The sequence below is a fragment of the Misgurnus anguillicaudatus genome, chromosome 22 (assembly GCF_027580225.2).
Source record: "Misgurnus anguillicaudatus chromosome 22, ASM2758022v2, whole genome shotgun sequence".
NCBI classification, from domain to species: Eukaryota; Metazoa; Chordata; class Actinopteri; order Cypriniformes; family Cobitidae; genus Misgurnus; species Misgurnus anguillicaudatus.
In genome coordinates, this window is record NC_073358.2 from 41,075,019 (window position 1) to 41,101,938 (window position 26,920).

Here is a 26,920-nt window from a genome sequence, read left to right on the forward strand (position 1 = left end):
AACATATTTGTGTTCGGCTGCTATTTTTATCACATTAATGTTTTTAAAACATTTCCCTACATGTAATGACGGGGAACGAAGCTGTCCAATCATAGCAGTGGGTGTTTGCGTTCAGGTCTTCAATGCGGCCCGCCCCTTCAAACGAACCATTTCTCAAGACAGCCACTAATCCATGTTACAAAATAGCGTATTACTTATTGCTTTTGATGTTTTTGAATGTAAAAACCATGCGAACATCATAAGTAGACATCAGACAACAGTATAAAACAATAAAATCGACAAATTCACCGCCCCTTTAATATTAAACAAACTGTCAACACGGGCTTTTGCGCTGCAAAGAGAGACGCTGCGCTTATTACTTTGAACGTGAGTTGAGAGCGGTTGAGTCTCATGCGGACTGACCAATGAAGAGAGGGCCTCAGGTTAAGACCCTCTCCTCATTGGTCAGTCCGCATGAGGTGGGTCAAAGGTTCGCCAAGCATTACGTGACGCAAGGCTTTGGTACAACAGAAAAAACGAGACACGGAGAAGCTAAGTCGGAGCGCGAAGCGGAAATTAAAAAAGGAAAAGGACATCAGAAACGCAGAAAATGTAAAGTATAAACAGTGGTGTAGTCTACGTGATACGCAGGTATCTGCGCGATCCGATCGGCGTATGAAATCAAATTACTATAGCGGCGCAAAAGTGACTGGGGAGCAGAGAACCCACAGGCGAGTGACAGCAAAGTAGCGCGAGAGTGATTCCAGTTATCACATGGAGAAATCTGCTTTGAATCGCTCTCGCGGTACTTTGATATCATCAAGAGGTCTGCTTAGCGCCAAATGAAGATGAACCTACAGTGTAACCCCCCAGTCACATTAGCTACAAGCGACAGAGACAGAGCGACAGGCTACCATTCATTTTCAATGGAAGTGGCCGTTTGCCAGCGACAAGCGATGAGCTCGCCGGTGCGCGAGCAAGGCGGGGCCAAAATAGACAAGCAGGCTATTTTATGCAAATGCTGAGCGATGGAGATGGGTCTGTCTGCGGACCGCAAGAGAGGGGCGTGCCGTTAAGGGGCGTAACTTTTAACAGGGGGCGTAACTTTAAGTTGTCCAAGTTACACAGAACCCCGCGAGACGTCAGGACGAGATGTTGTCATTCTGTCTTCTCTTCTGCCCGCATAGAGATACGGCGGCTAAAGGCGTTATTAAAGTTGCTCATCCAAGCGCCCTCATGTTTGTTCGTACTAATTTTAATGGACGGGAAGCAGACTGACGAACATCCTTTTCCCGAGAAATGGTTCGGCTACGACACATGTTGAGAAGTCACGCCAGGGGCTGAATTAAGGTCGACCGTTTCAGGTAAGCTCGCTAACGTTAGCTATGTGTTGTTAGCCTAATGTTAGATTTGTGAAGTCCGTTCTATGATTACACTTATGATCAGTAACGAGTAGTTAACAAAATGCAACAAATCTTGCATGAGTTTCATTGTTCACCTATATATTTTCCTGTTTACGATAGTAACGTTAGATATTATGGTACATTAGAATCTTACAGTTATTCCTGTAAGTTGTCGACATTTCAAATGACAGTTTATTAATTAATGACCTATTAAACGTCATAATAACACTGGAGTTAAAGGTTGTGTGTACTACTGTCTCGTTTTTAATGTATCTCTCTCAAACCCTATTCTGTTTAAGTATGGGTGCCATTGTATATTCTCATAATGTAAGCTTATTTTAAGTACAAATGTAAAATATGTTTGTTTATGGTTATTATTTTCACAGCTGCATTGATGTGAAGTGATGCAGTGGACAACTTGTGAGGGTGATACCATCCACATGCACCTTAACTGTGATGCAGAAATACAATACACTCTTAAAATGAATGTGTTGGATTGGCACATCTTGTGTCTGGTTGGGGACAGCACATCTAGTGTGTTGTCCTTGATTTGGCACATCTCTGTGTTATTTTTGGAACGGCACACTGTGTTGTTTTGGCGCATCTTGTGTTGTCCCTTTTATTTTTTATGAACTTAAATGACACTTAATGTGTTAAAAGCAACAAGTGATGTGTTGGATGGTTTAGCACAGAGCAATGTGTTAAAATTAACACATCTAGGGTGTGTTGATTTTGGCACATTGCTTTTTGTTGAACTATTTGGCACATTGTGTGTTGATTTTAACACATTATGTGTAATTTCGTGCTGATTTAGAGTTCATATAAATAAAGGGGACAACACAAGATGTGTTAAAACAACACAAAGTGTGTTGTTCTGAAAATAACACAGAGATGTGTTGATTTGGGGACGGCACACTGGGTGTGTTGTCCTTGGCTGGACACAAGATGTGTTAATTTAACACATTCGTTTTAAGAGTGTAGGATGATCCATCTGTCTACACTTCAAAATCACAACTCAACCTTAAACATCCCATATCTGTTATGGTAAAACAATGTGGCGGTTTTCCAGACAGGGCTTATACTGTTCCCGGGCTAAAATGCATGTTTGAGCTACTGTAATTAAGAAAACACCTTGTACTGACACATCTCAACATATATCATTGCCATTGTTTTGTTTCAAGATGCACACCAGTCTTGTTTTGTAAGGTTTGTTTGTAAAAACTAAAATGTCCTAATATAAGTGCCCAGTCCTGGTTTAATCTAAACCATTGGTGACCAAACCTGTGTCTTGAGATCTACTGTCCTGCAGAGTTCAGCTCCAACCCCAATCAAACACACCTGAACCTGCCAATCAAGCATTTCAGGGCAACCTTAAAATTATAGTCAGGTGTGTTTAAAGCTGGGTTGGAGCTGGAATATGCAGGAGGGTAGATCTCCAGGAACAGGGTTGGTCACCCCTGATCTAAACAAAGGGTTTCCAAACTGTGTCCTGCAAAGTTTAGCTCTAACCCTAATCAAACACACCTGAAGCAGCCAATTAAGGTCTTACTAAGCATACTAGAAACTTACTGGCAGGTGCTCTGATGCAAGTAAGAGCTAAACTCTGCAGGACACCGGCCCTCCAGGACTGAGTTTGGGTACCCCTGACTAAGCCCTGCCTGGGAAACTGCACCAATGTGTTGAGCTGGCACCATTGGACATTACTGCTGCTGAGAAACAATCACTTTCTCAGCTCTACACAGGGTTGACATTGGATGCATTATTATTATAAAATGCATTCATGTGCACTTTACCAATACTGTACATACATCAACAGCTTCCAGCTATACACTTGAGATCAGCTCCTGATGCCTCTCATAATGCTGTGTTATAATTTATTGCAGGGTGATCTTGCTGAAAGGATATTTTTATAAACCTTTACAATGTCACCAGATGTTACCTGTTGTGAATAATTATTTTATAAACCTTTACAATCTCACTAGTTGTTACATGTTGTGGATAGTTATTTTTATAAACCTTTACAATGTCACCAGATGTTACATGTTGTGAATGGTTATTTTTATAAACCTTTACAATGTCACCAGTTGTTACATGTTGTGCATAGTTATTTTTATAAACCTTTACAATGTCACCAGATGTTACCTGTTGTGAAAAGTTATTTTTATAAACCGTTACAATGTCACCAGATGTTACCTGTTGTGAATAGTTATTTTTATAAACCTTTACAATATCCCCAGATGTTATCTGTTAGCCATTTCTTATAAAACCACGTGAGCTCTGTAGATTCCTCTTAAAACTTAAAAAGAATTAAGTCTGCAAGTTTGCAAATTAATTTCATCTTGGTTTAATACATAGCCTATTAAACTGTCTAAGGTGCACATTTACTTAAAAAAAGACAAAATCACCCTCACTGTGTAACAGTTCACGATTTAAATATTGGTATGCCTCGGTACTTTAATAATTTTAGGTTGGTAAATATGTCCATATATGCCGTATGTGGCCATATTGTCTACCCACGTTAACAATGACGATGGATGAGACAATATAAGACCATCCGAGCGTCTTATGAAGCTTCCTCCGTGCCCTCAATTTAAAACATTTACGGCAGTAACGTTATTTGTCATTATGCTAAAGTTAAAAGAGAGCTATAAACAATCGTCTTACTATTAAACTAGCTATCGGATGTGCCGTGTCAGTTTAGCGGAAGTCGGACATCTCGCGGGATTCTGTGCGACTTGGACAACCCCAATTCCCGCCCCCTGCCAAAAGTTACGCCGCTTAACGGCACGCCCCTCTCTTGCACTCCGCAGACAGACACTATTGGAGCGATGCGACAAAGCGACTGCCAATCAGAGTGAAGGAGCAACGTGACGTAGGTCTGTGGTCGAGTCTGAGAAAATAATTCAAGATGGCGGAAAATGCGAATTTATGTATATATCTGATAAGTTTGGCATTTTATCTCTAATATTTTGTTACTTTTATCGAGAAATAAATACTTTTAAATCCAAAAACACCTTTCTTGTAACTTAACAATACCTCTAAAGTGACTTTTGATACCGCTTTTAGAAACTAGCCAAGGAACGCCCATCAAGCTAGTGCGTGTCGCTGGGTGTCGTTCACTTTTGTAGCTAATGTGACTGTAGGGTAACTGTTCACGCGACACTGTAAACAAACCAACCATGTGGAAAAGTGAACGAGTGAAGCAGTGCACAACATAAAATCCGGAGAGTTAACAACGCACATGTGAGTAAACATTTAAATCATCAATCCAGTTTATTACTTTATCTGGAGGTAAGGCTCCAATAAAATAAAATAAGCCCGTGTTTATGTCCTAATGGTTTTTAGCTGCCTTCCAGCATGTTTGCTTGTGCTTCACAGTGTTAAACTTCCCTTCTCTGTGTTCATTTATATATCTACGTTCAAGATGTAGCCTATATGATCTTAAACTTCTGTGAGAAAAATCATGTCTGCGTTGATGTTCAGTTCAGACTTCAAATTAAAGATAATGTTCTTCACTTTGGTTTGGGTGTCTAATATTAGGCTATATGATGTTCTTGTAAAAATAATTAAGGAAAAGCCTATTTTCATTTTTAGACAATGCTTGTATATGCAAAAAATAAGCTTTTTATATCAATGACTATGCAAATTAGAGTTAATCCATGGTCATCTTAAATGTGTATTAATTAAAAAGTTCTGTCAAGTCAGCTTCGGTCAACGACGAGGACAACTCAGCTAAGTTAGCCAGGACTTTTCTACACCGCCAGCTTACTTTTACAGCCGGAGATTATACAGATGCTGATATGTTTTGTTTTCAAAGCATCATATGTGAGTGGATGTCTTTGATAGGGGACACAGTAGTGCATTTGTATGAGCATTTAAATATTTGTAAATCGAAATACACCTGATGACAGTTAGAATTTAAGGTATTGAGTATATGTATGTACTGTATAATACAGTAATATATTCTGTATATGACCATATTATGGTGATCCTGGGGTCGTGATGATGGGGCCCTTGAATATTGTTGCCCAGGGTATAACAAAGTGTTAATCTGGCCCTGATTGTTGCTGTATGTTAGGGGGCTAATAACGTACTTCAAATATAACGTTTACGATTAAATATTAACGTTTGTTAACGTGTTAACAAGAGTTTATTGAATAATATAAAATGAATGTTGTTTGACTGGATTTATAGAAGATACAAGTGCAACACTGTTCATGCTTTTGTGTTTAATTTTTCAAGTGTTTGTGTGATATCCATCAACGTATTGATTTTTTTTCTTTTATAATTGACAAAACGGTTATTTTAACAACTACTCTTCTATTTCTGCCTTCACCTTTTATGTACCTGACTATCTGTTATGACGGGCAAGAAGCCATTTCCAAAATCTTACTAACTTAAGTGAATTAATTTTTGTTTTGTTTGTTTGTTTTTATTTTTAGGAAGAAGCAGTGCACATCAACCATGTTGGAAGCATTCAAGGATGAGACAAAATGGCAGGAGAAAGAAGTGCAGAACATCTGAGTACATCTTGAACATCTTGATGGTAGTAGCACATTCAAGAATACAGAAGCAAACACTGAAAGTCTTTACCCTCACTAACTAGTAGCTTTATGGCAAATGCCTTGTATGTGTATTACCTGCTCCCATACGATGCACTTCTGTTTTTAGGGAGCTTAGGCTGTGATGTTTGGAAATTGCAGTAATTTTTCGGTTTGTTTATAATACCCAATAGTTGCCAAATGCTGTCCTCTCAGAAATTCTTCTTCACATGGTCCTGGAGGAGGGTGATGCTGCATTGTGATTTTCTCTTTGGTTTGTTCCAAATTCAGAAGTCTGGTGGACAGGCACCCTTTTGCTGGCTTGATGGTGTTCATTTTCTTTTACATATTTGATTTAAAGATGTTTAAAATGGTGCCATATCATTACATTTCTCTGAGATGTCTGAATGTTTATATTTGTAATGGTCATTTATTATTTTTTTATCATTTCAATATACAGGTGTAACTAAATGGAGTACAAAGTCTGAGCCATCCCAGGACCTTTAGAAAATGTTTACACTGCATCCGACACTGCAATGAAGTGTACAATAACTGCTTACCAGGTGTGCAAATTAAGCATGACATTTTGATCACTGCTAGGTTCATGGCAAAATGCAATGGGAATACGTCTGTGCATGCTTGTCTACTGTTAAGGTAATTTATGTATTAATGTCTCCATTTTCTTATGAATCTCTAGGTTATGTTGGAGGAGGAAAACGAGGAGAGATGCAAGGCTTTTACTCCGAAAACACCCATGCAGGGTTTTGCAGTTAGTGGTGCATGATGCTGCTACAGGAGGAATAACTCTGTATAACACATCAGTTCTGTTCTGAAAGTCTACAGAACTACCTCCAGGATTGTTGTTCGTGATTCTGATTTCTGACATCTACTAGGGAGTGCCCCTAATATTATGTGTGTATATATGTGAAAAAGTTTCTTTGTCTCAAATCTCTTCTGCAAATCATGCACCAAAGGGTACTGTATTTCTTATGTTTTATATCTTAAGGACCACAATGGAAATAAGCCTATGGGCTTTTTGTATTTTTATCCTTTTGAACACTTCATGTTGATTGTTGTTCAATAAAATATTTAATCAATTCAATCAATCAAAATCTGTCTAATACATGTATCCAAAGCTTTCTACTCTAATTAACTTTATAATACAAAACGGTATATATGTCTTTTAATAAACAATATATTAAACTCTTAATAATTTGCATTAAAGCAACACTTGGAGTATAAAATAACAACACCGGTTTCTAATGTTCTGAAGGATTGCACATGAAATTGGTTATAATACTTGGCTTATAAAGTTTGGATAATTTGCATATTACACAACTTGTGAATGTGTCTGTTTCTTGAGTTACTAATGTAAAAAAACAAGCAAAATAAAAAGATTTAAAATAAAGGTCATTGGTGAGACTTGTCTCTCTTTGTCATTTAGGCGTGTGTGTGTGGCCTGTATAATAAATATACAACATACAGTACATCTAGTGGGAAGTGCCTCATATAAATATGAATTTATTTATCTAGGTGTTTTTGTGCATCTCTTTCATTACTTTACACAAACATTGATTTAGACGCATATGCATACATAAATATTCAGCTGGAATTTAACGTTTGGCCAATTATCTTTTTCTTTGTTTAAATTCAATAAACCTTTTTAATCAGAAAATTCTGACATTTATACTTATTTAAATAAGTATTTTCTAATTATTTGTCTTGCTGGCGCTGACAGCCTACTCTTTATTCCAGTTTTAATGTTTGTGCATATCTTTCATTATTTCACACAAACATTGATTTACACGCATATGCATTCATACATAAATATTCAGCTGCAATTTAACGTTTGGCCAAATAATCTTTTTCTTTGTTTATATTCCATAAATCTTTTTAATCAGTTAATACTGACATTTATACTTATTTAAATAAGTGTTAGAAATTTTTATTATTATTTATTTGTCTTGCTGCCGCTTACAGCCTCCTCTGGTTTCCGGTTTTAGTGTCAGGTACTAGCCGTTTCCAATAGCATCCAGCTGCAGCCCCGCAGACTCACCTCCGGCTAGACACCAGTGGATAGACAGCCTACGTCATTTCCGTTTCGCCGCTAATTTCCGTTTTCACCGCTGGATGAACAGCAATTTTATTTCATATTTTCACCTCTGGATAGACAGCATACTTATTTTATATTTTCACCTCTGGATAGACAGCATACTTATTTTATATTTTCACTTCTGGATAGACAGCATACTTATTTTATATTTTCACCTCTGGATAGACAGCATATTTGTTTTATATTTTCACCTCTTGATAGACATCATATTTATTTTATATTTTCACCTCTTGATAGACATTATATTTATTTTATATTTTCACCTCTGGATAGACAGCATTTTTATTCTATATTTTCACCTCTTGATAGACATCATATTTATTTTATATTTTCACCTCTGGAAAGACAGCATATTTATTTTATATTTTCACCTCTGGATAGACAGCATATTTATTTTATATTTTCACCTATAGATAGACAGCATATTTATTTTCGGTTTTCACCAGTGGATAGACATTCTTTGCAGGCTTAATTGCACACGTTTTTTCCGTATTGTCATTGTACTTTAATGACTTAAAATATATAATATAAAATCTGTGTGCAAATTGAAATATACGATCTTTATCGTATATCTTTACATAAAACAATTCTCAATAATATGCTTAATATTATAACATCAATAATTCATGCAAACTGCATTCACAAGAACCTTGAAAATATATATTGTTCAGATCATTTCACTATTTTTTGTGACTTAAATTCAGCCTAGATCAATGGACTACAACGTTTTGTCATTACAACAGACTTGTACATGTTTCACGAGTTCACACTTACATATAATTTGGAGGGTAAAGTTTAATGCGTATTTGGCGTGCTGTCCGGAGGGAGGGCTCCGAGCTCGGAGTTCGGCCCGAACCCAGAGTACTCCCCCCCTATGTAAGTGTGTTTTAGGACTAAAATGTGTGGAGAAGGGGTGGTGGGGGGATGCTGCGAATTGACAACATAATGAGGTAAGACTGCTGAGTCTATTTGTACCCTCTTAGGTTGATTGCTGAGTGCTTCCACCTGTGTTTGATTATCAGAGAGTGTTTTCACCTGTGTTTGATTATCTGCGAATGCTTTCACCTGTGTTTGATTATCAGAGAGTGCTTTCACCTGTGTTTAATTATCTGAACATGCTCCTCCCGAACCTTGTTAATAAAACATAATTTCAGGAGTTCACACTTAAATATAATTTGGAGGTTAAAGTTTAATGCGTATTTGGCGTGCTGTCCGGAGGGAGGGCTCCGAGCTCGGAGTTCGGCCCGAACCCAGAGTACTCCCCCCAAAGTGCAAGAGCAGAGGACAGCCGCAAGACTAAAGACCCCCCAAATGAGTGCCGAGTTTGGCGGGCTGGCATCTCGAGAAGGTGCCTGGGTGCTTGACCGGGGAGGCCCGTAATAGTGGCTCTCCGTCTGAGCTGACGGCCCCTGTTGGTCTGTGAACAGGGAGCGATTGTAGGGAGGAAAAATTCTCACTCTTTCTGCTATGGGACCAGTGCTTGCTGGACAGAAAGAGCAAACTGCAAAGTAAGTGCTTGCCCGGGAGATTTTCTCACACTGCATCGCTGGATGAAAGAGAAAATGTAAGTGCTCTACCGGAAAAGTTGTCGCTCCGTCTGCTGTGAGACCAATGCTCGCTAGACGGAAACGAAACAGGAAAATGGGCGCTTGCCCGGGAGATTTTCTCACACTGCATCGCTGGATGAAAGGGAAAATGTAAATGCTCTATCGGAAAAGTTCTCACTCTTTCTGCTATGGGACCAGTGCTTGCTGGACAGAAAGAGCAAACTGCAAAGTAAGTGCTTGTCCGGGAGATTTTCTCACACTGCATCGCTGGATGAAAGAGAAAATGTAAGTGCTCTAACGGAAAAGTTGTCGCTCCGTCTGCTGTGAGAACAATGCTCGCTAGACGGAAACGAAACAGGAAAATGGGCGCTTGCCCTGGAGATTTTGTGACACTGCATAGCGGGATGTAAGAGAAAATGTAAATTCTCTATCGGAAACGTTCTCACTCTTTCTGCTATGGGACCAGTGCTTGCTGGACAGAAAGAGCAAACTGCAACGTAAGTGCTTGCCCGGGAGATTTTCTCACACTGCATCGCTGGATGAAAGAGAAAATGTAAGTGCTCTACCGGAAAAGTTCTCGCTCCGTCTGCTGTGAGACCAATGCTCGCTAGATGGAAACGAAACAGGAAAATGGCGCTTGCCCGGGAGATTTTTCTCACACTGCATCGCTGGATGAAAGAGAAAACGTAAGTGCTCTACCGCGACAGTTCTCGCTCCATCCGCTGTGAGACCAGTGCTCGCTGGACGGAAAGGAAACAGAGGAAAAATGAGTGCTTGCCCAGGAGATTTTCTCACACTGCATCACTGGATGAAAGAGAAAACTTAAGTGCTCTACTGGGGAAGAACTCACTCCGTCCGCTGTGAGACCAATGCTCGCTGGACGGAAAGGAAACAGAAAAGGAAAACGAGTGCTTGTCCGGGAGATTTTCTCACACTGCATCGCTGGATGAAAGAGAAAATGTAAGTGCTCTACCGAAAAAGTTCTCGCTCCGTCCGCTGTGAGACCAGTGCTCGCTGGACGGAAAGGAAACAGAAAGGAAAATGAGTGCTTGCCCGGGAGATTTTCTCACACTGCATCGCTGGATGAAAGAGAAAACTTAAGTGCTCTACTGGGGAAGTTCTTACTCCATCCGCTGTGAGACCAATGCTCGCTGGATGGAAAGAGGAAACAGGAAAGAGGAGAAAAGAGGGGATTTGAGTTTGAGGGTTACTCGATTAGGGTTTGGTGGGCTTTTTTAATGTGGAACCGGTTCGTCCTGATATAGCTTTGGAAAGCATTGGAGGACCATCTCCCAAGGGCTTGGATCTGCTGTTGGGAGAGGCCTTTTTGGGCTGCTGAAGTTGCTGCCCCGATGCGGAATGAGTGACTCGAAAAATTCTTTGCTGGAATGCATGACTGTTGGAGAACAGATTTTAGGTGTTTCTTGAAACAAAAACGTGTCACAGGTTTTTTTGATTTGTCTAAAAATAGGGGTTCCAGTGGAGATTTAGCTTGGGAACTTCTCCATTGTAGATAGGCCAGAATTGACTGGTATGGTTGGATTTGCGAAGCGAGATTAAAAACGTAGATGAAATGACCTTTTTTGGTTTGATCCGTTTTACTTTGTTTAATCAGATATGAAATAGTTTCGCCGTCTAGTACTGATAAGTCTGAGATGGTTGGGTGGATTTTTGGGTCGAATTTAGAAGTAATGGCGAGTTCCGAGCATCTAAGAAAACCAAAAAAGGCTAGGATAAACATAGCATCGAGTGTGCGAGCGGAACCAATGGGCTGGTAGCCTGTGCGGAGGGTCTGAATACATTTGGTGAGAATGTCTAGCGTTATAGGTTGTCTGGCGTTGAGGCGGGTGGGCTGGGATTTTTGAATCCCTTTAATTAGGAGAGAGGTTTGGGAATTGATTATCTCCGTGGAAGGAGCGCCGTACATCAATTTATGGAAAAACTGGATGCCGCTCAAATAACCTTTAATGGACCCGACTTGTAGGCCCTTAATGATGTTAAGGTAGGAGATAAAAGAGGTGATTGAAAGGAGAGAAAAATCAGGGAAAGGCAGGTTATAAGAGGCATGGAATGTTTTAAAGCATCTCCAAGCGGTAAGGTAGGATTGAAGGGTCCTGTGAGATACCGCTTGGAGGATAGTGTCGAGTGATGCGTCAAACAGTGGTTTTAACGGGTGGGTTACGGGAATATTAGTTCTGAATAGCGAAGAGCTGGAGTTGGGAATTGTTCCGCCTCTGGAGCCAGCATCCTGAATTTCTGAGAGGATCTGAGCTCTGATGGATTGGGAAACTGGTGGAGGTTCCATGGTGACTGCGTTGGATGGAACAGGCGTTGGAGTGGTTGAAAAACAAAGAGGATATGGTGATTTATTTTGTATAGTAGAACCGGGAAGGGTATGATCCGAGGCTGCGAATGACATTGGTGCCCTTGTGATTGGAAGACCTGCGGGCCATTGGAAGTGGGCGGGGTTGTAACCTGTTGGGTAGAACTGATGACCCTGTTGTATCTGTGGTGCTAGCGGCGATAGCTTCGCGCTAGTGTTTGCCACTGGAGCTGGAGGCCACTGAAAAAGAAAAGGGTTATGAACAACTAGAGAATAAAACTGTGCGGCTGTGGGGAGGCTTCTGGGCCTGTCTGCATACAGCGCTGCTGTAGCGTAGGCAGAGGTGGAGGGCTGAGCCTCGTCGGCCGGTGATAATGGACCTGCCATGGTGAAATCTGGAGCTTTGCCCAGGCTAGCTGAGGGCCTGTTGCTGCGGCGACTTGACAGCTGGAGCGAGCTGCTTCCTGAGCGTGAAGACATCGATGGTGACTGGGCAGGCGATTTTTGAGCCCTGCGGGCTTTGCTCTGCTTGTGAGTCGACTTGGGAGTCGACTGAAGGGAGACATACAGAGAGTACAGCTCTGCTTTATTCATCTTCCTCGGAGCTTGAAGATCTGAGTTACTCAGTGCTTTCCTCAGTCCGGCTACGGTCCATTTCCCAATAGGAGGGATCGTCGGGACGGCCGAGCGGTAGGAGGAAGCTGGAGAAGGATGTGGGTGTCTAGCCGGGGGCGGTGAAGAATGGTTTCGGCGTTTTGGTGAGCGCCGGGCTGATCGGGCCGGTGTGCGGCCACGGGGAGAAGCTGGGGGCTCGAGTGCGACGTCCGGTGTAGGAGGGATGACCGTGGGCTCGGTGGGGTGCGGAGATGCATCCCTGGAGGTATCCGTGTCTTCGTTGAAAGAGGAGCTTGATTGAGACATAATGCTGCAAACTGACAACAACTATGCTGCGAACTGACAACATAATGAGGTAAGACTGCTGAGTCTATTTGTACCCTCTTAGGTTGATTGCTGAGTGCTTCCACCTGTGTTTGATTATCTGAGAATGCTTTCACCTGTGATTGATTATCTGAGAATGCTTTCACCTGTGTTTGATTATCAGAGAGTGCTTTCACCTGTGTTTAATTATCTGAACATGCTCCTCCCGAACCTTGTTAATAAAACATAATTTATTGACCAAAGGTTTTTTTTGTAAATGTAACCACTTCTGTTTTTAAAATATACGTAGATTCACATGATCAGACAATTTAGCAAACAATCCAGATCAAATTAACACTTCGTGGTTTTGCAATATTTATTGGAAATTACACACATCTTAGTAAAATTAGACAAATCTGACCATCAGAATGAAGATGCAACAATCAGGCCCGTAAGGTTGTGGGGGAAGTCCCGATATCAAGAGAAAAAAAAAATTAACAGTTCCAAATAAACTTTTGCACACTGTGCACACCACACCTCATTCCTGCCCCCTAAAACTGTCTAGCTAGTTTGTGCATTTGAATTCTGACATGACCGATAAATCATCGACAGTTTATTATTTTTTCTTACCGCTGACATGTGCATGGCGCGTCAAATTTGAAAATTGAATGACGATACGGAAATGACGTCAGCTGTCCAGCCACTGGTGTCCAGCCACTGGTGTCTAGCAAGAAGTGAGTCTGCGGGGCTGCAGCTGGATGCCTCTCGCCGTTTCTCAATGGCTGAATCCGAAATCGCATACTTACTGTGTAGGTACTGAATTTCATTGGGTACCTACTTAAGTATGTAAGTTCGCGTTAAGTATGTACAGCATTCGCCATGTTGACGTTATCATGTGACATGACGTAGTAGACTTGTTCGAGTTCATGCGGAACCACAAGAACCGACAGGAGATTGACATCACAATACCGCGAGAGCAACCCGAAATCAGACTTCTCCGTATGATTTCTGGAATCGCTCTCACGGTACCTTGATGCCATCCAGCTGTTGGTTCTTACAGCGGTGCATAAACTCAAACAAACCTATTAACAGATATGAAAACGTATGCGTGTGTATGAGGGACAGGTGCACTAACACCTGATTGCATAAGTAACTTGATCTGTAACAGTGTTACATATATATTACACATTATTTTGTAGGGGACAAAATAAGTAAAACAAGCAGATTGTAATTTAATATCTATTGTCAGATGACAGCTGTGCTTGAATACAAACTAGACAATGCAGGCAATGTGATTATATACATTTTAGTGAAGCAATCTCTTGTATTTACTTAAAACGACAGGAAAAATGAATAAAAAATGAATGAATAAAACCATCACAATAAATGAAAACGTATAGAAGTGAATCCCATATGAAACAAAACTTTATTCAAATGTATTTTGCTAACAAACCATCACTGTCAGCTCAACACAGCTGTGACAATTCTACAGCTTTATTTTCATGAATTAGCTGAGCAGTTTGTTGAAAATCCTGGCCGGTCTGTGCGTGAAGTCAGGGTGCTGAGGAAGAGTCCTGTGTAACGTATCAAAATCACCCGATTGGTTGGTCTCCGGTCGATTGCTTTGCTTTCCCGTGGCATCATGGGAAAGCTGGGATAGAAGTGTCCATCCGATGCACGCTTTAGAATCGGGGCGGACTCAGTAGGGCATCCGGGGATTTCTCGCCTACTGATTTTATGGATACTGAGGATTCGGACGTACTACTCTGTTCTCGTGCTCATAGACAGGGTGCGATTTGCCAGGGGGGATGCGTGGGATTTCCCCCTTTCTGGTCAATGTATCCCTGCCTCTGCTTAATTATTTTTATCCCCGGTGGGGATAAATTTATCCCCCCCTCAAAGTGATCAGTGCTACTACACTAGTGGCGAGACGGATCACAAAACTTATCACGGATCCGTGGTTTGATTAAAGTCAATTTTGTTTTAAAATGCGCTACTTTGGCTGGCTCTGATGATACAGCTGCCGCGCGGCATCTCTGTATTCACCACTCTGCAGACTTGCTCATTGTCCCGCCCACGGCGCTATCTGATTGGTTACACCTCACGAGTAATAGCCTATCAACACTTGGAGATGGTTATGGAGCTGTGTGTGGAAACCGAGGGGCAACCTTCCGATCTCTCTAATGAAGCCAACACGGAAGTGACTTAAACTGCAATTCATCGACTGGCCGCTTGAGGCTGGCTTCAAAAGGGAGTCAATTCCCATAGACTCCCATGTTAAAAATGGCCAACTTTACAGTAGAAAATAATATGTTTAGAGCCTGGTACAAAAAGTGTTTTTGGCCTATATAGCTAATTTTGCCCTTCATGACAACTGTGAGGGGGGTGAATTTTTTTGTAACTCACCCGTTTAGATTATATTAAGCCTTAAACTTCTGCATAATTAAGGGCGTGGCCGCTTGAGTGTCGGTTGAACAGCCACTGCTGTCACTAGACTCGCGCTAGGCGGGCGTGGTTTCACCTCAACTTCACCCATGTCCCGCCTCTTTACCCATTTTCGGTTTTCCGCGAGTAATTCGCGGGGACGCGCGGCCAAGATGGCGACGGCAGGCAACGCCTACTTTAAGCTTCAAAAGCGATCTTCACAAACCAATGGGTGACGTCACGGACACTACGTCCATATTTTTTTACGGTCTATGGTCGAAACGATGAAATGCAGCATATTCAGCCGCATATTAATAAAGCGGGAATAAACATAACAATCTGATTATCTGTTTATGATGACAAGCAGAGTTGGTGTCCCAGTCACACCACTGAGAATGGCCGAAGTTACACATGATACATGCCGATGAGGCGTTTAGCGAGGCGCGGGCGCGTCCAGTTTGCGCAAATGAGGCTAGTGACTAACACATAATGCATCTGATTTCTCTATCATTTCACTGTAGCTCAGCATCGCGGTGTAAAGTTAATGTTATTACTTTAAAAGCAGCATTAAAACAGTTTCTACTGTAATGGTTTAACTTTGCAATCAATACATTGTTCATATTTATGTTTAAGTTGACACTACGTTGTGCCATATAGTTTTGCCATTCAAGATTTAATTCTTGCGTGTTTTTTCGTTGTGCATGATCACAGTTCATATGTGTGGGGAAAGATAAGCTATTAGTAGGGATGCACCGAATATTCGGCCACCGAAAATTTTCGGCCGAAAATGGCCCAAAAGTGGTTTTTCGGTTTTCGGCCGAAAGACTTTTATCACCGAAAAAATACGGCCGAAATAATGTGATGACGCAAACAGAAACCGCGACCTGCACGTGCTTGTCTGAAGTAACATATCTGCGGTGTGGACTAGATTTCTCTCAAACCCGCGTCCGCCGAATTTCTGACCAGGATCTCCGCAACCTGTGAGTTTCACTCCCGCCCACGACCGTAATGTGTGTGTCCAAACCCGCGGAGTTTCTCTGGGCATTTGTGTACAGTTTTCACAAGCTCCGACTAAACATTCGTTCAGATTAACATCCAGAATAACAGACATTTAACATGATTGCTTTTAAAATTAGGGATGTGCACGAATGGTCAAATATTCGATCTGCAATAATAATTAGAATGGGGAAAAAATGATATTGAAATGTTTTTAATCCGCCACGGCAGCATTACGGCTACTGCTCATTGAATCATTTTTCACTTCACCTGTACGGTCTTTTACAGACTTTAATATAAAATATACATGAAAATTAATATGTATGTATTTCTGATTGTTTTGGTAATTCAGATTGCAGACTCATTTAAGTGTTTAGAGTTTTAATGCCGGGTGTTAGACATGCTTCGCCGCCGCCGCATCAGCGTGCATGATGAGAGATTTGTTCGCTTCCTTATATAGCCTAGTTTATTTTGTTAAAACGACACGAGACACGCATGGAAAGCGAAACGGAGAACGTTTATTTTATCTGTGGATATGGTTATAACAAACCCAATAACTGCAAATGCCGTAACAGCAAACAATAGCTCCGTTTTGTGAAGTGTTGTTAAATTAAGCTCGTAACTTTGCACCCTCAGCAATAATGTATCAAGCCAGCTTGCGTTATTTGTAACATAATATTAAATTCAGATATATTTGTTAGATCCGTTTGTTGTTCTCACTGGATAACAAGAGCAGAGTTTTTTCTGCAGCTGGCATTAATGAGAAAAACGGGTTTCACCGGAGAAGGTAGGCTAAATATGATTTTCTTTTTAAACAAAAACACGTCAGACTAAATAAAGAAGATATTCATATTTGACTGAGCCTTCGACCCATTCGGGGTTTTAACGTGCATTAAAATGCCATAATTTTTTATCAGCATTTTGTAACATTAACGTTAGAACAAAACCACAACTAGCACATCTCAGTTTTTAAATGTATACTGCATGGCAAACAAGCACCAAAGGATTAACCAAACAAATCCTTCAGCCTATATAACTGAAGTTGGGTTTGTTTATGCCACATGCTGTTTGGCTTATTTTTCTTCTCAAATTGTGTGTGTTGACTCCATTTCTATTACACACAAAAATACCATAAGTGCAATGGTAGTACTAATAATTGGCATAATTTCTTTCGGTGTTTCGGCTTTCGGTTTTCGGCCTTGGTTTCCTCTTTTTCGGTTTTCGGTTTCGGCCAAGAATTTTCATTTCGGTGCATCCCTAGCTATTAGAGTAAAAATATTGCGTTAGGCTGCTTCATGAGTTAATAAGAAAAAAGATTTTACAATTCCTGCAAATGCAGTGATGAGTTCATGTTCTCATTATTTATTTTTATGAATTAAAATGTTTTAAAATGTGCTGTGGACAGAGACGCATTATGTCAAGAATTATAAAAAATCGTCAATAAGCTCATAATTTGTGCTAAAATAGTATAAATGTTTAGTTTTAAAACCATTTTGAAAAGCTGGTTATATTTTTATGTTTCTGCACAAGTTCAGCAGACAGTGAAGTTCGGGTTTGTTCCGATCAGAGGTCGTGAGCGGAGAGCGCATTTCTGAATATTAGAAATATTTTAATTAGAAATATATAAAACATAATAATAATAATAATATTATAATGGATTTTTGTTAGGTCGGACAATGATTACTAAATTTTTCTCTCATATTGCTCTTCATAACCACTGAAAACAGTCAAAAAAGTTAAAACTAGTGGTGGGTACAAAATGACTCATGACGAAATATGATGGGTACCCACCATCGCCAAAATCGACGCCTATGAAAACATCCCCCCCTCTGTTTTTTTCACAAATCGCACCCTGCTCATAGATATCATATAGAAGACTAGATGCCCTATTGGCCGCTGGGGACTGAGAAATACGGCGGCCATCTTAAACCGGTCGTACTCCTAGTTTCGTTGCATGGCAGCAGATAAGATGCCAGAGCACTGTGGAGCATTTTCCTGTTCTAATCGGCAGACCATCGCAAATAGAGCCCGGAGGATTATTTCCACAAGTACTTTTTAACATTGCGGTACTATTGGTTGTATCTTGTGAATAGAATATTACCAGAAAATTCAGAAAGAGCCAGGATTATTGATTTTACTGTACTGAAATCGTAGCCAGCTAACGTTCGCTAGGCTATGTTTACTGCACCAACCGCTGTTCACCCTGCAATGAGAGGTGGGGTAAAGTAAAGTAATAATTACAAAAGTTTCTATGTTGTGAGTATTGTGTAGGCTATATAAATGTGTATTATTATTATAAGATGCTGTGAGCTGCGTGATCCGCCGAGCTTTAAAAGATGTCAACAGTCATGCACGTTGTGCGGGAGGATCTAGAACAGAGGATGTTTTCCTTCGTGTGGAGGACATTGAGGAGACTCGGTTTGAAATCGACAACTATCAGTCTGACTCGATGTCATTGGTTGTGCCTGTGTTTTTAAAGATAAGGCTCCACCATGTTGCCAAACTCACTCTTGAACTACAGAAAGGGAGCACGGGAAAGAAGCTCTGCAAAACAGTCCTCTTTCAGGGGTGTGTGTGTGTGTGTGTGTGTGTGTGTGTGTGTGTGTGTGTGTGTGTGTGTGTGTGTGTCCGTGTATGTCCGTGTATGTCCGTGTGTTTGTGTGTATGTCCGTGTGTTTGTGTGTATGTCCGTGTGTTTGTGTGCGCGCGCGCGCGTGTGGGGGAGAGGGGGGGTTTACAAATCATTATAAATTGTTTCTTCACCTTATTAAAAAGTCTTATTTACTGCAACTATCTGTTTCTGCATCTTTGTCATATTTATAGTGTGTGATTTATAAAATATCTTATATCCTACACCACATATTTTGATTTTGGACTCACTTTATATCAGAATATTTTATTACTGTTTAGTGAATATTCATTCATTCCTACTATGAACATTAAGTGGCGCTGTCCACATTAGTGTTTGTAACACTAAGATTCTAAACCTAAATCTTGACAAACTATATATTGTTGATAAGCTCAAAGAGTATAATTTTCATATTTCATTACCATTTGGGGAAAATTATGACATAGTGAGAGTCAGTTTTTTAAAATGTTACAGGCCCACAGGTAGGCCAAATTTGGTTTTGCATATAACACTAAAACCCTACTCTAAACCTAAAAAATCATGACAAGCTATATATCATAAAGCTCTCAGAATGTAGTTTTAATATTTCAAAACCTTTTTGCATGAATAATAATGCGGTGACAGTAATTAATTAGTTTGTGAGTATACAAGAGTACAAGAGTATGTGGCAAAATCTAGTGGCAGTTGTTGGTAAAACCATTAAAATTATGACACAAACATCATTTTTTGTGATTTTAACTTGAAACTACTTGAGACATATTGCTTCATGTTAACATTATTTATTGCGTGAAACATTAACTGTTATGTAATTTTATTTATAAATTAATATGTTACTGCATTATTTTATATATTAAAATAAAGGTAAACGGCTATAAAAATATGTATATTTAATATTTTTACTTTCTAACTCATTTGTGAAAACCCCTAAATTGTCTTCTTTAAAACAAGACCAAGATTAGGTTTCTAGCCCAAAGAATCCCAGAGAAATATTAATTTAAAGATGTACATCACATTGTCACCCTCCACTCAAACGTGATTTGCGGCACATAAGGGGTTAAAATACGCCGAACCATGTGTCCTGTATCTTAGCTCCATGAATGACCTTTGCAGCAAAAAAACCCGCATGAAAATCAGTTCGGCATTCACTGAGATATGATTAATTAAATGCGCTGATAGCTCATTCCACCAGTCATACAGATTACACTGAGTGGAGCGGGTGACCGATCTAAGATGGCGGCCCCATATCTCGCCGCGCCAGTAGGCAGTAGCGGTCGATAGGGCGTCTAGCTATATGATGTCTATGGCCCTGTCCCAAATGGCGCACTTCATGTGACTTTCGGTCTCGTGGCCTTAAATTGCGCGTGCTCGCTTAGTCCACGAGTCCGTAGGGTGTCCCATCTGTCATTTTTACGCTTTGAAGTGTGCTCATCAGCGCCTCCTTTGCCCCCTTGATGCGGTCTTCAGCGAGGCCCGCATTGCAGCAGGCTTCGCGCACTTTACCAACCCAGAAGTCCTTGCGAAAGAGCAATCAGACCAATCAGACGACGGAAGGGAGGAGCTCACACTGACGGGCAACTTCTCTACCTATTTCCGGTGTGACGCTCGAGTCTGTCCCAAAATACGACTCCGTTGCACCCACGTGGACTCGCATTAAGGGTCCCTAAAGTCTGGACTACGTGATGTCATCAAAGTGTGGACTCTGAGGAGGACCACAAGTCCGGAGTGTGCCATTTGGGACAGGACCAATGCTCGTGCTGTTTCCCTTACTACATTTTCAGTAAGTAGGCGGTTTCGGACAAGTACACGTGCCTCTGAATCTCGCGAGAAATAGTCAAAAATCCCGCTAATTCTCGCCTACCCTTTTACGTATACTGAGGTTTCGGACATACTATTCGTTCGCCTACTGCTTTTAGCCTACTGTATATAGTATGGCGGTTTCGGATTCAGCCAATGTCAAGGATACTTCCTTGGCAGGACTAGTCCTTACAAGTCACTTCCTTCAGATGCTAGGCGAGGCTCCTTTTAAGCATTCGAGAACACGTTAAATGGAACTGGCTAGCAAGTGCACGTCATTACGTCATTGCGTGATTGAAAGGTGTGCTTTCGGTGCTGCGCGCATAGGATTGTGGGTGATTTCAGCGCGTGAAGAGCGCGAAGGATACAAATATGCATCCTTTCCTGTATATGGGATATTTCTCGAACGAAGGACTCAGTCCTTGGCAACTTCCTGCTGCCAGCGGCTGCCACTTCCTGCTGACAGCTGACGATTTTTCGCTGAACCCCCTCTCATAGAACGTTTGGATATACCAACATGGCGGCGCGGTGGCTTCACAGTTGTGACGTCATGCTCAATCCAGTCATTTATATTCACCTTATTCCGCCACGCCCCTTTTTAATTCTTCGCTCTTCCGCATTTTGTCAACCGACTTCCGCTGCTAATATGGCACAGTGCATTCGGTGGTTAGTTTGGTGGTTAGAAGATTGCTTGTAGTTTACTATAACTTTAGCGAAATGACAAATATCGCTACTGCTGTAAATGTTTTAAATTAGGAGGACGGTTAAAACTTCATACGACGCTCGGATAGTCTTATATTGTCCCATCAATCGTCTCGTGGTTAGACGATATGAAGCGGCCGCGGCAAGTAACCTGGCATATTTAGTTACCTCGTGCTGCCAGGAGTTGATGGAGCTGCATTGAAAATTATTAAAAGTATGTCTACCAATATTTACACAGTGATTTCGTCTTTTTTAAAGCAAATGTGCACCTTAGCCAGTCCAATAACTATTTCGTTTTTATGTGGTACCATGATAGAATTCATTTGCAAACTTGCCAACACTTATTCCTTGAAATCAGGAGACTTAAATCCTTTTAAGTGGAATCTACAAAGCTCACATATGGTTTAAGAAATTCCTTACAGATAATATCTGATCACACTGTAAAGGTTTATATAACTGCATGGCAGGTAACATCTGATCACATAGTAAAGGTTTAATATAACTGCACAACATCTGATCACACTGTAAAGGTTTAATATAACTGCACAACATCTGATCACATTGTAAAGGTTTAATATAAATGCACAACATCTGATCACACTGTAAATGTTTAATATCATTGCATGACATCTGATCACATATGAAGGTTTAATGTAACTTTACAACAGGTAAAGCAAGACCACTTTATCGGAGTCAAAAGGAGCAGATACCAAGTGTTATTCTGGAAGCTGTTGGTGTATGTACTTGTAAAGTGCTTGGCGACTGTGTAATGGATGCAATATCAACCCTGTGTAAAGCTGACACAAAGATGGTTGTTTCTCAGTAGAGATATGTACATTTGTGCCAGCTCAACACATTGGAGCAGTTTCTCGGACAGGGTTTACAGGACTAGGATTTAATTATATTAGGACATTTTAGTTTTCACAAACAAACCCTACAAAAAACAAGATTGGTGCGCATCTTGTGACAAAACAATGGCACTCATATATGTTGAGGTATGTCAGTAAAAGGTGTTTTTAAATTATTGTAGCTCAAATATGCATTTTAGCCTGGGACCAGCATAAGCCCTGTCAGGGAAACTGCACCATTGTTTTCCCATATCAGATGTAGGTTGCTTCAGGTTAAGTTGTGATTTTAAAGTGTAGTTGTGGACAGAGACGGATGGATCCTCCCATTGTGTTTCTGCATCACAGTTTAGGAACATGTTGATTGTATCATCCTCCTCACAGTTGTGCACTGCATCACTACATCAATGCATCTGTGAAAATAATATAACCATACACATTTTTATGTTAGTATTTAAAATAAACTTGCATCATGAGAATTAATATATAAATGGCAACCATACTTAAACAGAACAGTGTGTAAGAGAGAGATGCATTAAAAAGAGACAGTAACATTATACACACAACCTTTAACTTCAGTGTTAAATAATACGTTGTTTAATAGGTCATTATCAATATCTGAATGAGAAATGAACTGACATTCTAGCATCTGAAATCTCAGTAACTTGTAGGAATCACGTGGGCTAAGTTACTGTAAGAATGCAATGTACTATAATATCTCGTTGTACTATCGTAAATATAAAAATATAGGTGGATAATTAAAACCATTCAAATAGTTGCATTTTATAAACTAACGTTACTGATCTTAAGTGTATTTGTAGAACATACTTCACAAATCTAACTTTAGGCGAACGAGCACAAAGTTAGCTAAGATAGCTTACCTGAAACTGGCCACCTTTTCAACACCCGGCGTGGTTAACACCGGAAAATCGTAGTCGAACCATTACTTGGGATAAGGGTGTTCCTCAGTTGGCTTAAAATTGGTAAGAAAGAAACATAAAGGCGCTTGAGCGAGCTTTTTAAGCTTAACGCGTCGCCTTCAGTCACTGCCTCAGCTGCTCATCGTCTATGCGGCCGGAAGAACGTTGACAAAATGAGCGAAATGGCGCCGCCCTTGTTGTCGTGAAAAATGAGATGGGTCTGTCTGCGGACCGCAAGAGAGGGGCGTGCCGTTAAGGGGCGTAACTTTTTGCAGGGGGCGTAACTTAAAGTTGTCCAAGTTCACAGAACCACGCGAGACGTCAGGACAAGATGTTGTCATTCTGTCTTCTCTTCTGCCCGCATAGAGATACGGTGGCTAAAGGCGTTATTAAAGTTGCTCATCCAAGCGCCCTCATGTTTGTTCGTACCAATTTTAATGGACGGGAAGCCGACTGACGAACATCCTTTTCCCGAGAAATGGTTCGGCTACGACACATGTTAAGAAGTCACGCCAGGGGCTGAATTAAGGTCGACCGTTTCAGGTAAGCTCGCTAACGTTAGCTAACTTATGTGTTGTTAGCCTAATGTTAGCTTTGTGAAGTCCGTTCTATGATTACACTTATGATCAGTAACGAGTAGTTAACAAAATGCAACAAATCTTGCATGAGTTTCAATGCTCACCTATATATTTTCCTGTTTACGATAGTAACGTTAGATATTAGTACATTAGAATCTTACAGTTATTCCTGTAAGTTGTCGGGATTTCAAATGACAGTTAATTAATTAATGACCTATTAAACGTCATAATAACACTGGAGTTAAAGGATGTGTGTACTACTGTCTCGTTTTTAATGTATCTCTCTCAAACCCTATTCTGATGGGTGCCATTGTATATTCTCATAATGTAAGCTTATTTTAAGTACAAATGTAAAATATGTTTGTTTATGGTTGTTATTTTCAGAGCTGCATTGATGTGAAGTGATGCAGTGGACAACTTGTGAGGGTGATACCATCCACATGCACCTTAACTGTGATGCAGAAATACAATAGGATGATCCATCTGTCTACACTTCAAAATCACAACTCAACCTTAAACAACCCATATCTGTTATGGTAAAACAATGTGGCGGTTTTCCAGACAGGGCTTATACTGTTCCTGGGCTAAAATGCATGTTTGAGCTACTGTAATTAAGAAAACACCTTGTACTGACACATCTCAACATATATCAGTGCCATTGTTTTGTTTCAAGATGCACACCAGTCTTGTTTTTGTAAGGTTTGTTTGTAAAAACTAAAATGTCCTAATATAAGTGCCCAGTCCTGGTTTAATCTAAACCATTGGTGACCAAACCTGTGTCTTGAGATCTACTGTCCTGCAGAGTTCAGCTCCAACCCCAATCAAACACACCTGAACCTGCCAATCAAGCATTTCAGGGCAACCTTAAAATTATAGTCAGGTGTGTTTGTTAAAGCTGGGTTGGAGCTGAAATATGCAGGAGGGTAGATCTCCAGGAACAGGGTTGGTCACCCCTGATCTAAACAAAGGGTTTCCAAACTGTGTCCTGCAAAGTTTAGCTCTAACCCTAATCAAACACACCTGAAGCAGCCAATTAAGGTCTTACTAAGCATACTAGAAACTTACTGGCAGGTGCTCTGATGCAAGTTAGAGCTAAACTCTGCAGGACACCGGCCCTCCAGGACTGAGTTTGGGGACCCCTGACTAAGCCCTGCCTGGGAAACTGCACCAATGTGTTGAGCTGGCACCATTGGACATTACTGCTGCTGAGAAACAACCACATTTCTCAGCTCTACACAGGGTTGACATTGGATGCATTATGTAAGGAATGGTTGACGACGGGCCATTGAGTTATAAGAAAATAATGCACACCAAGGTGGTCATGCGGCACGACGCGAAGCGGAGTGCCGTTACACCGCAGGTGTGCATTGTTTTCAAATAATTCAGAGGACCGGAGTCAATTATTCCGCTTATACCACGGTTACCACAAACATTACTCTGGTGCCTATTTTTAAGACATTTGAAAAGATAGGTGTGCGGTTTACAGAAAAATAATCAACACCCATAGAACATTTCTCAGCCAATCAGAATGCAGCATTCAACAGACCCGTGGTATAATATTATAAAATGCATTCATGTGCACTTTACCAATACTGTACATACATCAACAGCTTCCAGCTATACACTTGGGATCAGCTCCTGATGCCTCTCATAATGCTGTGTTATAATTTATTGCAGGTTGATCTTGCTGAAAGGATATTTTTATAAACCTTTACAATGGGTCTCATTCATGAAACATTCGTAAATATATGAGTAAATATGTGAGTGATTTGCACGTAAACAGACCTTCCCGAAAACTCTCCTCCTGATTCACAAATACTTCGTAAACGTCCGATTTGATAGTTAAATGTGTGTATGTGTTCATGAATTCCAATCAGTCATAAATGGGACGCGCGTGCACGCTTATTCTCAATTACCATAAATCCCGCCCATTATATCCGACTGACAACTATATATGGGCATCATATTATGACACCAAACTAAGGATTTCAACATGTCTTCTTAAAAGCGAATGAAAAAGAAACATTTCTCAGATGCAGAAATTGAAGTTTTATTATCAGAAGTTCATTCAAAACGCCACATTTTATTTTCAAGTATACATAGTGGCGTCACATTACAGATGCTAAAAATGGAGTATCATCTGTTAATCGAACAGTCCAAGAAGTGAAAAGAAAATGGTTCAACATGAAGCTTGACTGCAAAAAACGAATTAGTTCACTTCGAAAAATTCTTTTTCAAACTGGAGGAGGACCACCACCATCATCATAATCGAGCATATATAGCCTATGTGATGAATGCATCATTGCATAATTGGCGAAACCTCTCTGTCAGGTATAATTTCCGATGGTGACAGTGAAGAAACCCCTTTGCAGGAAAGCACTTCAGCATAATTAGATGGTAAAGTTCACAATTTTTTGGCCAGCTGACATGGTAAATAAAAAATATAATTTTAGAGGAAACAGTTTACATTTGAGCAGATTTAACTTTTTACAAAAGAACTGGTCTGGGTAGCCTGAAACGAATTAACCAGTCTTCATTCTCGGCAAGTAAGTCTGCGCGGCCTCTGAAAATAACCTTTTTCGCAGGCTCTATCTGCCAAATCTATATCAGCCATCATAAATGTCTTATGCCTGATTTTGGCCATTTTGTAGGAAACAATTTCCGTAACAATTAAGGGGCTATTAGTTTGCCCAGCCCATACTGAAAATAATAACTTGTTTGATTAAGTGTTCAGTTTGCAGATGCTATTACTGGAGCTCATCATAAAAGTGAAAATAATAGGCTAAACGTATATAATTACTGTATATAATATTTTTTCAAAATGCTGTGTAATATGTACATGATTACGGTGAATTGAAATACAGCCTTATTGGTGAGCAAAACGTTCGGATGTTAAACGCACACTTTACGCGTGGTAGGGAGCAGGTGTAGATTTCTTTCGTACCAACTAACATTTGAAAAATACGAACATTTTCATAAATCCGAAAATTTACGCCAAAAGGACTTTACGAACGATTTACACAAAAATTCGTTCTGCTCGTGTTTCATGAATGAGACCCAGTGTCACCAGATGTTACCTGTTGTGAATAATTATTTTATAAACCTTTACAATCTCACTAGTTGTTACATTTTGTGGATAGTTATTTTTATAAACCTTTACAATGTCACCAGATGTTACCTGTTGTGATACACCTTTACAATGTTACCT

The 26,920-nt window shown here is 40.4% G+C and overlaps 3 long non-coding RNA genes across 3 annotated transcripts; 2 read left to right on the forward strand and 1 right to left on the reverse strand.

The window, feature by feature from the left end:
• The first annotated feature begins 1,014 nt into the window (after positions 1 to 1,014).
• On the forward strand, positions 1,015 to 3,569 carry LOC129449061 (uncharacterized). Its single transcript, XR_012365297.1, has 2 exons — positions 1,015 to 1,343; positions 1,769 to 3,569. It is a non-coding gene; the product is annotated as an uncharacterized lncRNA (long non-coding RNA).
• On the reverse strand, positions 3,167 to 26,920 carry LOC141358832 (uncharacterized). The gene is made up of 3 exons (XR_012365301.1): positions 26,790 to 26,920; positions 3,372 to 3,524; positions 3,167 to 3,321 (listed from the first exon to the last, which is right to left on the reverse strand). It is a non-coding gene; the product is annotated as an uncharacterized lncRNA (long non-coding RNA).
• On the forward strand, positions 6,190 to 7,336 carry LOC129419056 (uncharacterized). The gene is made up of 3 exons (XR_012365300.1): positions 6,190 to 6,251; positions 6,384 to 6,486; positions 6,621 to 7,336. It is a non-coding gene; the product is annotated as an uncharacterized lncRNA (long non-coding RNA).